Source organism: Apteryx mantelli, chromosome 6 (assembly GCF_036417845.1).
Source record: "Apteryx mantelli isolate bAptMan1 chromosome 6, bAptMan1.hap1, whole genome shotgun sequence".
In the NCBI taxonomy this organism is placed as follows: domain Eukaryota; kingdom Metazoa; phylum Chordata; class Aves; order Apterygiformes; family Apterygidae; genus Apteryx; species Apteryx mantelli.
The window spans coordinates 41,853,969-41,870,749 of record NC_089983.1 but is presented as its reverse complement, the minus strand read 5'-3'; positions in this window follow the sequence as shown (position 1 = coordinate 41,870,749).

The window sequence follows — 16,781 nt, the reverse complement described above, 5'->3', positions numbered from 1 at the left end:
AACTTGAGGATCATTTTTCTTCAATAGCAATGTGTCTGTGAAAACACAGCGGATATAATTTAAGCCAGAAGATGTGTTTATTTCAATGTAGGAGACACAGAATGCCAGTGTTTTTACCTTTAGATAGTGCATCGTATAAATCTTCATGCATGCTGAACCTGAAAAGGAGCAATTATCTCACAGAAGCTAAGATGTATAAAATGAGGTGCTATCGACTTAAACCTTTACGTGTTTAGACGTAGACTTTTTTTTTTCTGATTAGACAAATAAAACAAGAACTTCTTTTCTTATTTCACTGACAAGGTTAGCAGTTCCCCTAAAATAAAATGTCTTTGTAGTTTCATGTGAAGTTTGCTGAATGTTTAATGCAGTATTCCAAAAAACCTCTTCATCAGCGTCATGATGCTGTAATCCCATAGCAAACAGGAGATTCGGTCCTGGAGCAGGACGCCCTTGTTCTGAGGGTTGCAGAGACAAAGAACAGCAACAGATTGCCTACGCCAAGCATATACAGTCCTACATGTAAGACAGAAGAAAAATGCAGTGCCTTGATCGGCATGATTGGCTCTGAGATCTTTTAGGCATAGGGGAAATCCTTTTTTTAGAAAGGATTTGATGTGCATTTTAGAAAATTTGGGACCTTACTTTATAGCAGGGGGGTTGTAAGGAAAAAGTCTTCATCTCTTAGCTTATGTTATGAAAGTGATAAATAATAAATTTTAATGAAAGTGTTTCCATGGAACTCTACATTTCAGTGTCAAAGTGAACTTTTTCATCCTCATATTATGATATGGTAGATAAATACAATTTTATTTGCTTGAGCTGTAGGTTTCTGTTAAAAGGTTCAATACATGGGCTTTGCATTTTCATTAAAATAAAATTTATTGGGCAACAAACTCCATTTCAAACTTAAATAAGAAAATTAAGATTTAAAAAATTATGTCTGTCTGCAGAGGTAATTAATGATGAAAGATGCAATTAAATATAAAAGGAGTTTTAAACTTTGAAGAGTTTCCTTAATGAGTTCCTAATAATAAGAGATACTAAATAACTTTGCAAATTCATTTAAATAGGTATTTGCTTTTGACAAATGTAATGCTTTAGCACATTTTATTTTAAATCAGAGAATAAAAAATACATACTAATGGAAGATGTTCAGGATTAATTAATGGCATATTTTCAATGTTTATTAATGATCACTAAGCTGCTAGAACAACTGGAAATACCGATGTGCTACTGACATATAAAAGGCATCATAAATTAATTCCTCCTTGTTACTACTGTGAAATATGCCTGGGATTAACTTTGCTCCATGAAGTAGTGCTCTAACTCAGTAAGCAGACAGAACATTTAGAAGATGATGAAGTAGAAGCTGTTCTTCATTTTGAACTATTGATGATGGATTGAAGTATTTCCAAAATAACAGGTTTTAATCGGAAGATGCAGTTTTGTCAAAACTGAATCATTTCAGTACAAACATGTCCTTTTCAGTAAGAATCCTGAAGGAAAGTGTAAATGAATCCTTTCAAATGTAGTGATCTATTTCAGTTAAGGAAAAAATACTGCTAAAGACAAAGCATTTTATTTGACTTTCTGCTCATTCTGTTTCGGTCTTTTCATTTACAGAATCTAGTTATAGTTCTTATTTTAAAACATGGTAGTAAAACTGCTTTTTGACAGTTGTTTAAAAAAAATTTTTTTTGAGAGAGAAATCTATCAGTCAGTAACCTTTTTCTATTTGTCCAATGCAAAAAACTAGTAACATATCGTATCCAGTTTCTAGGAAGAAATGCATGGGGAAAATTTAATTAAAAAACTAAAAGAACTTTTGGTGATAATTTTCAAACTCATCACAGCAAATATGACTGAAGGATTTTATCAGCATGGTAGATGGAGATAACATTAATGGGCTCTTTTGCACATCTCTATTATCTCATGTTACCCTGTTGTTTAGAAGGTTACTTCTGAATTTCTGTGTTATAATATGTATTACCACCTTGGTTTTGAAAACCCTTCCACCCCCCCTCCCCCCAAAAAAAGAGATGCGCATAAGGGAATGTTAGATGGACAACTTGTGCTCTTTCATCCGAGAGAGAAATAAGGAGAGAGGGAGGCAGGAAATGCTCTGTACAGCTGAACATCTGGATTTGGCATCTCAGGCCTTTCTGCACAGTTTCAGGGTGTGACGTCCCTTTGGATGCCACCGCTGGTTTTAACAAAACTGCTTGTTGAATAGTCTTGTTGCATCATTCACAGATCTGCAGCATGGAAGGTGTGGGCCTTTTCTGTGGGACTTTGAGGATTTGGTATGGTCCCCTGGGGTTTCTTCTGAGGGCAATGGATTTTGCCATCTGTGATGGTTCTTATGCAGGAATGTGCCATTTCATTGAAAAGGCGATAGAGCACAGGCGCTACAGATAGTTTTGGTTGTGTCTGAAGAAATGTAATGTTCTCTGATTTTTTTTCCCCTCAGTCTAAAAAATACTCAGAAATTATTCCTGGTATCAGTAGTTCTGTTAATGATGATTTTTGCCCATTGCTGTAAAACTTTGGAATGTACCTCTATGTTTAGTCTCATGGATGAGAATATTTTTCTTCATAAAAGGAAAATGTACATACATCTATATGAGATATATATATCATATAAATCATACATGATATATGTTCTGGGCTTGGAGCAAGAAAACTGAATACAACTTCTTCTTCTCGTGTTGTGAGCACTTGGCAGCTGTTTAGAGTGTCACTATCAATAAATATAATATTCTTTATTTTGGCTGCAGACGAATGTTTTTGACAACAGTGGCAGTTACAGGCTGGTCTCCTGCAGTAGGTTTTACTGATCCAGAAGTCCATTATTGTCAGTATTTTGATATGAAATAATGGCTCACCAGATACACTGTTTTATCTAGTATTCTGTCTTTCAATTTCTCTGTGTTTTCTCTTTTTTTCCCCCCAGTCTCTTGAGAGTTTGAATGGAAATGTGAGAATGTTAACCTTTTTTTCCCCCAGAGTTGAAAGCAGGGTTGAAAACAACACTGTGTTGGGGCCTGGTGTATAACACATCTCTGTCCATAATGAAGTCCACAGAGAGAGTGCTGTTTTCATTAAAAACAAGGAAAAAATACTGCACGCTTTATATATCCCTCAGGGCATTTCTTCATACAGCGATATTAGAACCTTGTGATTGTTTGGCAGGTTTATTTAAGTGTTGCGATACATAGTACTCACTTCATCCGCATGTCAAAAGCCTGTTTATTCAGTTTTCTCTTAAGACGCTAGAATAGCTTTCAAATTAAGTATTTTGGCGTTGTCATTCTTGTTTCGGATTGCATGGTGTTGTAATGTCCTGTTGTAATGAGTGACTCGGACTCGCTCATATTTTTCGTTGGTTCTACTCGAGATACCTCTGCTGAGGGTTTTATAGGTTTATGTGTTCACGTAGGCCGTATGCACTCTTGGAGGGGTCAGTCCCTCTGCTACTATGATTTTAGGGACTGATTCCATGTAATTATTGGTCAAATCAGGTGGTCAAGCCAAAACCCAGGGACTTGAAGAAACCCCAGACTGTGCTATGGAGCATAAGGCATCTGCAGGGAGCAGCGCCGGTTCGGGGCTCCGTTTGCGAGTGTTGCTTCCGACTGCTGCCGTTTCCTACGTAATGCCGGAGGCTCAGCGTGCTGGCGGCTACAACCCACCCCCCCGTCAGCGCAGGCAGCACGGGAGGGCAAGCGCGAGGCCGCGGGCCCATGAGAAGGCGCACGCTGTCCGGCAGCTCCATACGACAGCTTTTCTCTGCCTCGGTACCCGCGCGCCGGCCGCAGGGAGCCGCGGTGCCGGGCGGCTGCATCTGGCCTGGAGAGAAAGCCACCGAGCGGGCTTGGGAGCCCATTAAACCTGAGACTTGACACTGTTGAATAGCTAAGCAGGTAAATACAACAACACCCGCTTGCTCCAGCTGCCCCGGTTTGCCTCGGATAAAATGCTAGCGTGAATGTTACTGCTTGCTGCAAACACCTACGCCTGCAAAGCTCCATGCTGAAGGCAAGAGGTGCATGAGTTTCTTGAAGGCTTTTAAGCTGCGAAAAAATACATAAAAGGAGTGTAAAAGGTATGAAAAAATGTGGCCTAGGTTATTAATGTAAAAGAGAAAAAATGAAGTAGATTAACTAAATTCATTCTAAAATGCTAAAATGTGAGAGTTATTGCAGTATAATAAAAATTTTTAAGTCTTGCCTAATAGTATTAGCAAGTGTTCAACATATTTTTCTTTAGAAAGTTCTCTAATAACATGGCAAGCATTGAATTAGCATAGAGATAAGTACTTGCTCTTAACGTCAGTCCTTCAGAACAGCTTCTGAATCCACTTCTTATTCTAGAATATTTTCAGTTTCTCTAAAAATGCAGTGAAATTCTTTACTATATTGTGGAACACAGGTTGGTGGATGGGAGTGAGGGTGCGTGTGGCTTTGTTTCCTGATTCCTCCTTGGAAAGTAAGGACCTCGAATGTCCAAAGCTATTAGGTGTTTACAGCTAATGGGCTCTGTGTATCTACAGGAAGTTCATGATCTTTTATGACTCAGTAGCTTTTTTTTCTTTCTTTTTTCTTTTTATTTGGATGATGAAAACTGGAAGTTTTTAACCCATTGTCTGCTTAGTTCTGTCTCATTTAAGTGATTATTTACTAGGTGATGGTTATTGTTATTACAAGATGCTATTGGCACTCACTGCAATACACAGAAGATTTTCTTTTTAGAGGGTAAACATTATTTTCAACACTATAGTTGCAACTTGGAAGGAGTTTTATTGTTAAAGAATACATAGGAAAGTAAATTTAGAAGTACTCCCAGAGTGGAGAGAGAGACAACCTCAGTAGCGTTGTCTGCTTAGATGGTTTCAGCTTCGGTAGCTGAGGCTTGTCTCGGAAAAGGCAAGTTGAAGGCAGAGCAAGAAACTGATACCAGGGGTAAATCTGCATTTTCTAATCTTTGCGCTTTTCTTTTATATAGGTCTAATGCTTTAAGACTCATGCTACAGTGTACATTCTGCAGTATGTTGTGTATCCAAATTCTTAGCTGCATTCTGTGTTAGGAATTGCTATTTTTCTGGGGGTGTATACTAGTTCCTCCAAGGCAGGCTTGCTTTCCTAAAGTTTGAGCTGCATTAATCAGTCCTGTATCTGCAAATACAAAAAAGATCGACCTTTTTGACATGCTGCCCAGAGAATGGCTCCCTCCTCTTTCCTTCTCCCTTTTCAATTTGGAAATGATGTTCTCTGCAAGGAAATAATAATTTTAAGGATAAAATAAAGTTAGGGGTTAAAAGAGCAAATTTAGAAAGAACGATGCTCATACATTGTGGGCTTGATTATCTTTGTTTTTCGTCTTTTGTAATTAGCACGGTGAGTGCATTAGCATAAACATATATTTTGTTTGGTTTACAGGGATGTAAACGATTGCAAAAAATATACAACAGTGGCAAGGTAGGCTCAATATTCAGCATTTGCAGTACTGCAGAATGAATACGCTGGAAATACAGGTTGAAGAGAAGCACAGTTTGTTTCTTTTTTCCAGAAATGAGAAATGGTTAAGTTTTAGCAGAAGTGGGCTACTTTCAATGCCACTGAGGCAAACCTAGCAGACAACTTAGGCACGTTAGGCACAGGACAAAAGTTGAGCAGTTGCCTCTGAGATGTGCAGCTGCATTTTCTAATTCGATTACTGCTCTAGTTGGCAAGCTCTTAAGAAGGGCTTGAAATGTTACTGCTCTTCTTCTGGGGAGAAAAGGGTGGGGATTCAGAAGGCTTTCTCCCCTCTTTTTTCTCCTTTTGTTATGAAGGATAGAAATTCGTATGTGAAGATTAAGAAGACAAAACAGCTTCAGAGTTCATTCTTCATTTTTTTTCAAGAACTTGAACTACACACAGTTCTTTTCAGGTTTCCAGGGGGACTGTTTGTAAAACCCATACTGCCCTCAGCTGCTCTGCAAAAATGTTATGACTTAGCGACTCTTCAGCCATGCTGGCAATTCCTTTATAACCAAAGTACTTCTGTTATCGCTTCGAACCAATCTGGGTTTGAAATGGCTGTCAGCTAAATCCTGTCCTGCAATAAGTCCCCTTTTATCACTGTAAGTAAGCAATTAATGATTTTCCTCATGCTGGGAAATCATCACATTTTATACTACCCGTTCTGTCCTTATTTAGGGGGAAAAGTCAAAAGTCTGGCACAAAGAGACGATTGGTAATAATAGTCATACAGTAGTTTCAGACGAGTAACAGTACGTTAGTGCTGTGCAATGCTTTTGGAGTCCCAGAGATGCCGACATTTCGAGAGGGCGTGAAGCCAGTTCAGTCTTCCATAGTTAATGACTGCTGAGTTTCACTCGAAGAGGGAGCCTATAGTCTTATTTTCTTACTTAAACAATCTATGTATTGCACTTTTGACACGTACTTCAGGTTTCGGATTAAGCGCTATAAGTTAGCACTTCAGTCATGTACCCTGAAATACTGAATCGCTAAACCAAAGCTGTGGAGAGCTAGAGGCTCCTTTAATCTGAATAGTTTCAGTCAATTAAGATTCATAGCCGTACAATTTCTGTTGAAATAAGGTACCCAATTCTGCGGTTGGAGACTCGGATCAGCCCTGATGCAGCAAAAACCCTGTTGCTGGTGGGATTCAGGCTGTTCAGGTGCCAGTGCTTGAATATTTACATGCTGCTCCCCAAGTTGTACTGAGAGCGGAGCTAACCGAGTTACTCTAAATAAATCCAAGAGTCTGTAAAGGGCTTTAACTTGGGTGAACTTTGTCTAGAGCAGACATGAGGAAAAAAATTACTCCTGAATGTCAACATATTCAAAATTTTCTTGCTCATATTAGGGGGTAAATGTTATAGAACATTGGCTGTGGCTACTAAATAAGATAATGTAAGCCTTAGTGAAACTGTTTCATTAACCACCTTACAAAATGCGCATTCAAGCTCTTACTTTTTAATGAAGCACTGGATGGTTACTTTTGTTTTCTTCAATTAGAGCCATGTTTTTGTTTTTAATTAAAGGGCAAGAAGCAATAAACAAAGACAAGTCCTTAGGGGGGAGAAGTCACATTTTGGATGTATCGTTAAACACTTATTTTTGATCTCTGAATGTCATTAATACATTTTAAAAAATATGTCAAATTATGACCTGACCCCAGTGGTTAAATGTTGTTTTAGAGTGTATAATGCATGAGCATACACAGAATTTCTATCACTTAAACCTATCTGGGCATCACTGTGATGACCTACTGTACTTTTGCAAATTACTTGGTCGTCTTCGTGGCTATGCCGTTCTTCTTCTCAATGACTTGTCACTGATAATGCCTCTTTTAACAGTGACTATAAATGCTGAGAATTACTAATAATTTTCTGATGCTCTGTTTTTGGGAGAGTTTGCTGTCCTTGTTTCTTCCTACCTTTTTTCTGTGAAAGTCCCACAATGACAGATTGTCTGAGAAATGGTGTTTAAATCTTTGTGTTTAAGCACGTGGAAGGCTGTGCTCCAAGATTAGGAAGATGCTAAAACATCTCATTCTTTAAATAAAGTCAAGCTGAAAGATGCGATATGGAATACCCTTGTAAAGATTTCATTTTACATGAAGTAATTAAGTACAGTTAAGCGTACCATAAAATATGCAATTAAAAAAAAAGACTGTGCCCCCTGACAGGTAATATAGAAAATTGCAATTCTGCAGTTTCTTTTGCTTGCTGCCATATAAGAAAACATAGATATTGACTTTTGTGGAAGCTCTTTTGATCAGACAGATAAATATTGACTGCACTGAAGTAACTGTCAGTGTTGGAACCCAAAGGTCAAAATAAGGATATGTTTAGTAGGAGTGAAAGTGAGTGCCAGAAAAAGAAAGATGAAAAGCTTATAGATTTTTATAGATTTTTTTCCCCAAAAAAAGTCATTATGAGACCAGTCATGTTTGGTAGCTATAAGGCAGCTAATTTTTTTTTACGTTTTAAGCCCTCACATATTTAGAGAGCCCCCACTTTCCCATCTATGTTAAAATCATCTTTCAGTTTGTTTGGTAAAGCTGCTTACTTTGATCTGGTGCAGAGCTTGTTCTTAAATTCATGTATGTGGGGATGCTATGGCCTGCTGTCACCTGGATATAAGGTGAATATTATTGAACATAAAATTTGCGTGGCAACTGATTTCAGAAAATAGCTTCCTAACAAAAGGACTACTCAGAAGACTATTGTTGTCATCAGTTTGCCCTGAAAAAAAACCATGAACATACTAAATGAAGATTACCAGTATTCTTTTTCATACTTCTTTGCTTTCCAGGTTCTTACAGCAGGCAATTACATTCCCGCGTGGTAATAACTTAGACCCATGTCACCATCATAATGACTTTGGAAAGCTATAAAGACACAGTTTGCAGAGTTTTAAAGTATGTCCTTAAAGTATATTGCTGTTGAGCTAAGCACTTAAGCATGTGCTTAATTTCAGGTATGTGGTAAAGTGTCATTGGATTTATTTATACTGTAAGCTAAGGATGGCTGAAAAGTTAATTTAGGAGCCCATACACCCATGACGCAGTGAGCTGAGGAACGTGGAGCAAGGCATGGGTGCTGTGCTTCTGTCCTCGCTGAGGGCTCCCTCGTGCTTCGCCCGGTGCAAGTGTAGCAGCAGTGCTCTCGGAGGGTGATGCACATGTCCAGCAGTAAGCATTGGCCTTCTCTGCTAAGCAGGACTAAATTGCTGATGATTGGATACAGGTTTTCTGCGAGAGAAGCCTTGCTGCATGTCTGGCCTGAAACCATGAAAACCATCTCTAGCTGTTAATGAAAAACTTCTGTTTCAGGGAGAGTGGGGAGTGTGGGAAGGAAGGGGACACCAGGAATCATGGAAATGTAGGATTTGAAAGACCTCCTCAAAATCCTCTTGTCCATTCCTCAAGTGCATGTAAACCCATCTGACAATACCTGGCCAGCTGAGATCAAGTTGGTAATGAGAGAAACTCCATAACCTCCTTTGCTAGGTTGGCCCTTCTCATTGGAAACACATTTCTGGTGGATGGTCCTTGTACTGAAAATGCTTGTCTTTTCCAATAACTGACCTTTCAAAACAGGTGTCCACTGTCTTTATAACACCCTTTCACATACTGGAAGATTTATGAAATCTAGGCAAATGAAATCTCCTTTTGTTTTCTCTAGATCGTACAAATCCAATTTCCTTAACTGCTCCTCAGATCTCAGGCTTCCTTAACTACTTGTCTTGTTGCTCCCCTTCTTCATGTTTTCCTTAGTGCAGTGACCAAAATGAGCCACAGAACCCCGTCAGATCTCTCACTCAAACTTGAACAGATCAAACAAGTCTTTGCTGCCATATATATGAACTCTGCTCTGCACCTGTCTTGGGAATAAAACGTGCTTTTTTGGGGAACAGCACTGCAAGGCTGAGTCGCACTTAGCTCCTTGCTCACTGCAACATGGAGCTCTTTCTTGTTGTTACTTTTAGACTGCAGTTCATCCTCTTACTGCTTTTGTGCACCTGAGCTTGCCAAGTGTAGCACTTTACATGTTTTGACTGAATTTCACATTGTTGTTTTTGGATCATCTCTCCAGTTTATTAAGACTGTATTAAATTCTGATCCCATCCTCAACATTGTGTGTAAACCACCTTTCCACATGTCCCAAAGTCTCAGTTTTGTACCTGTAATCGTTTATAAGAATATTCTCTAATAAATCGTAATGAAACACTGAATCATAATGGACTTGCACACAACTCCATGAAAGGTCCTAATTGAAAATACTTCCCCTTTTGGCAATTAACTACTAAGAAATAATGTTTCATGTAGTTTGTCAACCAGCTGTAAAACAATTTCATCTAGGACTCATTTCCTTAGTTTTATTACGAGAAAATCACGTGATACTATGTCTGAAGTCTTACAGTGCTTTTTCCTGATTGCCCACAGTTAGCCTATTAAAGAAGAAAAGTAGAATCGTTAGATACTATCTGGTCTGGATAAATTAATGATGGCTGTTCCTTTAATCACCTTATTTTCTGTAAACTTATTTGTTTATATGTTTTTCTGAGAACTAAAAATAAAACTGCTTGTGTGTATTTTCTCCTTTTCTTCCTTGTTAAAGGCAAGCACAATTCTTGCTACTCTCCGGTCCTCCAGTATTATCCCGTCCTTTTGAAGCTCAGAGTTCTCTTAAATGGTTCAGAGATGTCTAATACTTGAAATATTTTTGAGTGAGATTGATTTGTTGATTTGAATAGACTTAATTTATCTAATTATTTACCTCTTTTATTATTTTTTTTCATATTCAGGCCTTCATAATTAGTACATATCTAAGTATCTGGTCTTAACTTTTTTGTGTAAATAAGACATTAGAAACATCTGCCTTATTCCTTTTCTCTTCTTTTGATGTGTGCTTTTGCTAAAGTCTTTTATCCTTTGTATCTTTTCCTCTTCCTTTTTTCCTAATCATCTAAATAACTTTCCAACTTTAGATTCTTAACCAGTTTTTCCACATTCCCTCAATTTCCCTTGTGGCTTCTCCTTTTTTTGAAAATAAAACGGCATCCCCAAAACATTCAGAAAGTTGATGCATCATCTTTGTCCACCTGCATTGCTTTTCCATCAGACATTTATGTAATAAAAATCCTCCTTGCTGCCTGGTCCTTCCCTAAGATGTTTCTATGTGTTACTCCTTTCCATACAAAGACATGAATCTCAGGATATTTGTGAAGACTAAGGTTTGTGCTTGTTTTTCAAGGTTAGATAAGTAAGAACGACTCCTTACAATGACCCTTACTCTTGGTTCCTTTTATCTTTACCCAGAGTCATTCAAGAAGAAAGTAATTCCTTTTAACTTGTTGAACTGCAGTCTTCAGAGCAAGGATTCATGATATTGATACAGAGGCAAAGCCTCCTTTTTCTCTGTTCTTGCTCTTCTTGAACAATTTATTACCCTTTTATAGCAAAATCCCAATTCTGCGACGCATCCCATTAATGCTATAGTGCTGTTTATGTTGTTGACTGAGTACTAAAACTTCAGCTTCCTGCTGCTATTTCTCATTCTGCCGGCACTCGCACGTCACTATCTTCGATACTTAATTGGCGGCTCCATTATTTTCTCTCCTTTACTTCTGTGCCAATTTCCCAACCAAACAGCCATCCTGAGAGTTTCAGACTTTCATAATACCAACTTTTTTTTGCTCATCTGTGTGATTTTTTCATTGTATCACCTTAGCTTAGGGGAGGGATGTGAAGGATAGCTCCTCTCCTTAATAGCAGTTTTTTCTCAAACCTACAGGAATCTCCAGGGTTAGAGCCATCAGCAATTCTTTATCTGTCTGCTTCTCTTGCCCGATAGCCTGTTGAAATCCTCAAGAGGTATTCTGAATGTAGCTCCCCGATGAGTAATGATGCTAGGACTGGTTTTAGATAGTTATTTAGAACCGAAGTACCCTTGTGCCAATATGTGGTCCTCTGCAAGCCTCCTGAGAGGCCAATGTCAACACAGTTTTTAAATTTGAGGTTTGTGCTCAATTCTCAAGGTTAAAAATAGTCCCAAAGTTTCTGTAACATTTCTTCTTAATGTGTCCTTCTAAATCTCCAACAATATTAACTTTCCTACTGTCTGCATTTTTTCTTACACAGCTTGCTTCTAATTAGAGATTCTTGATAATTATACTGAAAGAGAAGGAGCTCCCTTCTGCCTCAAATCACACTCTGTCTGACTTCTGTAAGCACTCTTAAGTATCTCTGCCATCTTCTTTATTGAGCAGAAGTGGTGGAATGACTGCTAAGCTCAAAACACTGAAAAATCACAGGATGTTATTCAAAGAAAATGTCTGAGCACCATAATTGGAACTAAGACCAAACAGAGAGTTCAGGCATTTGCATTCCAAATGCCAGGGTGCTCAGTCTGGGCCACCGTGTTTCTTATTTTGCAAACATAGGTTGCATAAATTTCAATGCCTAAAGAAATTGTATTGCTAAATAAATTGCTATATTCATTTATTCCTTCCTAGGTCTTGTAGATACACTTTCCTGGATGGAACTTTTTTTAATGTAACACCAATACTGTGAAATGTGTATGAAGACATACCATAAATTAGCCTTAGAATTTGCAAGACATATATATTAGAAAGTTGTGCTGGATAACCATGTGAAATTATGGTTGGATAAATTAGCATGGATAGCTTATCCAAGCCCTTAGCGTTAGACTTTCAGTCATCCTCTTGATTTTACTTGCTTCGGTCCCCAAATGTGGTCCGTTTCCTATTCTGTCAGGAGGCAATAACATGCTTCCTTCTAAAGCAGTTCTCCAGTATGAGGCTGGATTCATTGCACTGCTGCGTTCGGATAGCATTCTTATTAATTCTTAACATTTACTATTATGTATACTTAATACTAAGCCTAATATTTTTAAGAATACACTTATTTGACTTAATATTATGATTGCCAGTGTTCAGGAGACGTCCTTGTATTCTGTCCAAGAATCAAGATTCTGAAAGCAAGGTTCTTCCTAAATCCCATGTTGTTATATCCTGTTTACTTACCGTCTTCCTCGTGGTCTTGACTGGAGAAGACTTTCTTCGTTTAGTAAAGTTTGTCGTGTGTATTATATAGTTGCTGTGTTTTGCCTTGGGCTGTAGTTGTGTTTGCATGGTCGATGAATAGCTTTCTGCATAGCAATTTGTATATCAGTTTGTAAAACATTTTCAGATCCTGTGGGAAAAAAGGTATTATAAAAATCTTGGATAATATATGTACATATTGTTATACAAATGTTTGATACCTTTCATAATATAATGTATGTTATGGATGAATAGGCTTTTATCATATAGTTTGGTGACAGCTCCATTTCATATTGTAGTAATGTGATGGAAAAAATCTCAGTGGTATAATTTTATACAAAGTCTTTTCAGCTTCCCTTAGATGTAGGAATAAGACTTTCACGAGTATAAGGCCTACTCTATTCAATGACTGCTAATCACACTTAAGGGTATTGAATGGAGAACAGGCCCCAGTGTTCCCCTCTTTTCCCCTACCAATATTTTAAAGCATCTTAAAATTATGGTGGTCAGACAGAGTTAGTTCTTTTAAAACAACTTATGCAGTGTTAGATGCTTTTTATAATTTCCAATGTAAAGTAAGTGCACGTAATCATATCACTGTTTCAAAGGAATATACAGTTTTCAATAGAAAATTGATTTTTATTCATTGTTAGCATCATAACTTTTGTCAGTTTAGTTGCTGAGTAAATTATAGCTGGATGGAAAATATTTCACAGCACAAGTGTCCTTCAGGAATGAAGTCTAACCAAATGGTGTGTGGGATTACGCTGATTTTTATGAAATTTTAGAAAGGGGGAAGAGAACAATTTGTATTGGTACTGAAATGTTCTGTTTAAGTTTCTGGCTTCAATTAATTATGACTTGCACTTCATTAAAATTAACATACTATTTCTATGCAATATGACAATGAAATAGAATTAACATAATATTCAAAATGCATCATTTTGCTTCAGTGATGAGAAAGTGTTTCAATGCAATTAAAACATTTAGTTTAGATTTTTTTTCCAAATTTCGTTCTATTGTAGATTATGACACCTTATGCTGATTCTATTCTGATTCTTAACTCCTCTCCTTCTCCTCTCCTCCCCCTCCTCCAAAAGAAAATATTATGGAATGAAATTTGGGATGCCTAGTCCAGCCCTACTGGTTTATTTAATGTATAAGGGCAACATTTTCAAAACTGCATAATTGAGTTAAATGTTCAGTCTGGCTATTTTTTAGTAATAAATTAAGTGCCTAATCTATTGAGGTTCTTTTTAATATCCCATTTACTGCCTAGCTGCATCCCTTGGGCTTAAATGTCTGTGCGAATCTGACAAGTCTTCCATGAGTAGCACAAGTAGATCCTAGATTTGTGAATGCCGGTTTCAATTCTGTAAACTGTGGTTTAGGTCATGAAATGTGTTTGAATCTTAATCTGAACTCTTTTTTCTTTATCAACTATTGGTTGTTGCAAGGAGATCCTCAATGAACCACTTCATGTTTCTGGAGCCACGCATGCCGTATGAAGTTCTTTGAAGAGGTGCTGTATGACAACTACCAACAAGAAAAAATCACTCTCGTCACTCCTCGTGGTTGTACACCATGAAGTGACAGAGTAATCGCTTTGATTTTACTAGACGTGCTTCTGATTGACAGCTGTTCCAATGGGAGATATTTGAGTTCCCAGACCAACAGGTTTCAGTCCTCTGTTGACCAAAGTTAACCTGATGTAATCTATACAAAGCTGACAGATTTGTCAATACATGAATGCAGTATATTTATATTTCTAGCTTCGTATATTTTGCTACAAATATGCTGCAAGAGAATTTTAAAGATTTGAATCTTAAAACGTTGTTAGTGTAAAGGGCAATTCTTAACCTTCTGAGCATATAAATTGTACTGTTTTTTCTCTTCCATGTAAAAATGTGATCAGACACTTCACTGTTGCCTGTCTGTAGCTGCATAAACATTTTGGTTGGTCGAGTTGAAGAAATAATGCCATTTAAAACTACTTTTACTTATGAGTGGGTAAATACCTTTTCAGCAATGAAATACTAAGCATTTAAAAAAAATTCTATCATTTTCAGGTGTTTTTCTTAACAATTAAAAAGCAAAAAAAAAGTAGTGTACATGAACTCTGTTATAACTGATCTTCGTGCGTGAAGGGTTCCTGCAGTAACGTTGCCATATTAGAGACGTGGTGTAATGGCTAGGGAGTAGAAAACACATGTTTCAAAATACAAGATCTGGTTTTGCCTCTTCCCTGCATACTTCGTAACTTGTTTGACTCTTTTCTTGAGTAGGGATAACTGTAGTGACGATCACAAATAGTGATGCTTTATATTAGTGAACTGCCTGTGAAATACAGATCAGGGTTTTTGCGGTGAGCTACAATGAGGATTTCAAATCCACTAATAAATTCCTATGGAGTTACTTCATAGAGACTTCTGAAGCAGGCAAGATCGCCTCCTGGTAGTAATAGGGAGCTCTTGTCTGGGCAAACGGAGAGAGGCAGAATTAGAGGAAAAAAGGCTGCCAGACGTTCACCACCGTTGCCTCCGGGAAGCAGTTGCTTCCAATGCATGGCAGAAATCGGCTGCTGGTGTCCCAGTCCTAGCTTGCCGTTTCCCGTTGTGTCCAGTGGGGATATGTGTATCACTCACTCCTTTTCTGCTCAAACCCCAGCTATCTGGAATGGATTTACAGTTGTTCAGATTCTGAAGGTGTTTGGATGAGAATTTTTACTGGAGGGAAATAAAACAGCAAAAAACTAAAAGAGTGAATCCCAGGCTGGATTGTCCTCCTGAATGAGTCTTTCAGGAAGCAGGGCATGTGTTCCCGTTGAACTCTCCAATGCTTTTGTCAACATATACCCATTATTTCAATTTCACTTCGTAGTTAGGTTTTGCAAATTTGTTCCTTGCTACATTCGTAAGAAGCAATGTTTCATAAATACCATCAAGCAAGCTGCAAGACATTAGAATTACTTAAAAAATTCATAGAGATACATCTGTTTTTTAAAACTTGCTTTCAACAACAATCTGTTTGCGCTTTCCTGGCCAGAACTTTAGCAATTCAAACCCTTTTCTATGAACGTATGAAATTTCTCTGAGCAGCAGTAAAGACGCTGGCTTGTGGCTATTGCTCGCAAAGAGGCGGGGGAGGAAGGTCCTGCAGGACCCTCTGCCAGGGCTCTGCGGATGGCCCGGATACCTTAGGACACCGAGAGTGACAGCTGGTGACTGCACCGGCTACCTGAGCCCCAGCCTCGGGCTGTGGTATCTGACATATCGCATGGTTGTGCATCTCTGTTTCTCGTGGAAACTGTTGGAAGGTGATTTATGAATCTATACATTGTTTTAGTCAGCAGAAGTGGATGTTGTAGATCTGAAACTGTGATTCCTGCGTGCTTTTGTAATGGACTGTTCCTTCAAACACTGGTCGTGCATTTTATTGGTTAATGAAAGGTATTTTCGGAAATACAGCTTTGTTCTGTTTACTTTAGCTGAAATATTTGCATGTGTATTTTAATAAGTCCTGCAACTTTACTGCTAGAATATATTTGCATTTATTTCTATTAACTCAGTGTTTGCATTGGTTGTTTTTCTAAAACAAGACAAGAAGAGAAAAATATGAGCACAATCTATTCACAGAGAAAACAGCTTTTCAGTGAAACAAATATTAGAATATAATGTGTTTGTGAGTGCAGAAGGTGACTGGAATTTTCCCTCTCTCAGAGAGTTTCTTAAGCAGCAAAGTTCAAATATTCTGTCATTTAAAACCATCATTTATAAAGCACCTTGCACAAAAACACGTTCTGTCTGTTTTTCAGGTCTATGTGCCTCACAGTGGCTCTGCTCTGAACAAGTATTTTTAGCTTTTGTAAGCCCACAGATCTACTTAGAACACCAGTGAAGAACAATCTTTAACTTTTCTTCTTGTTTTTTTGGTCACGTTGATTTGATTTTTAAAATCAGCTTTATAACTTCAAAGATTTTCGTAGCCCAGTTGCTGTAGTTTTACAGGAATCAGAAATCCATAATCAGCGTATGTTCATAAGACCTGATTTATAAAAGCCCCAGATAAACTCTCAAGCCATGACCTTACAGATTTCATAAACTCCTCAGGACTGGGCTGCATATGGGCTGGTATAATATGACTGAAGACTTTTTCTCGGGTCGTAAAATGTTGAGTGGTAATGTTTTTAGCAAATGA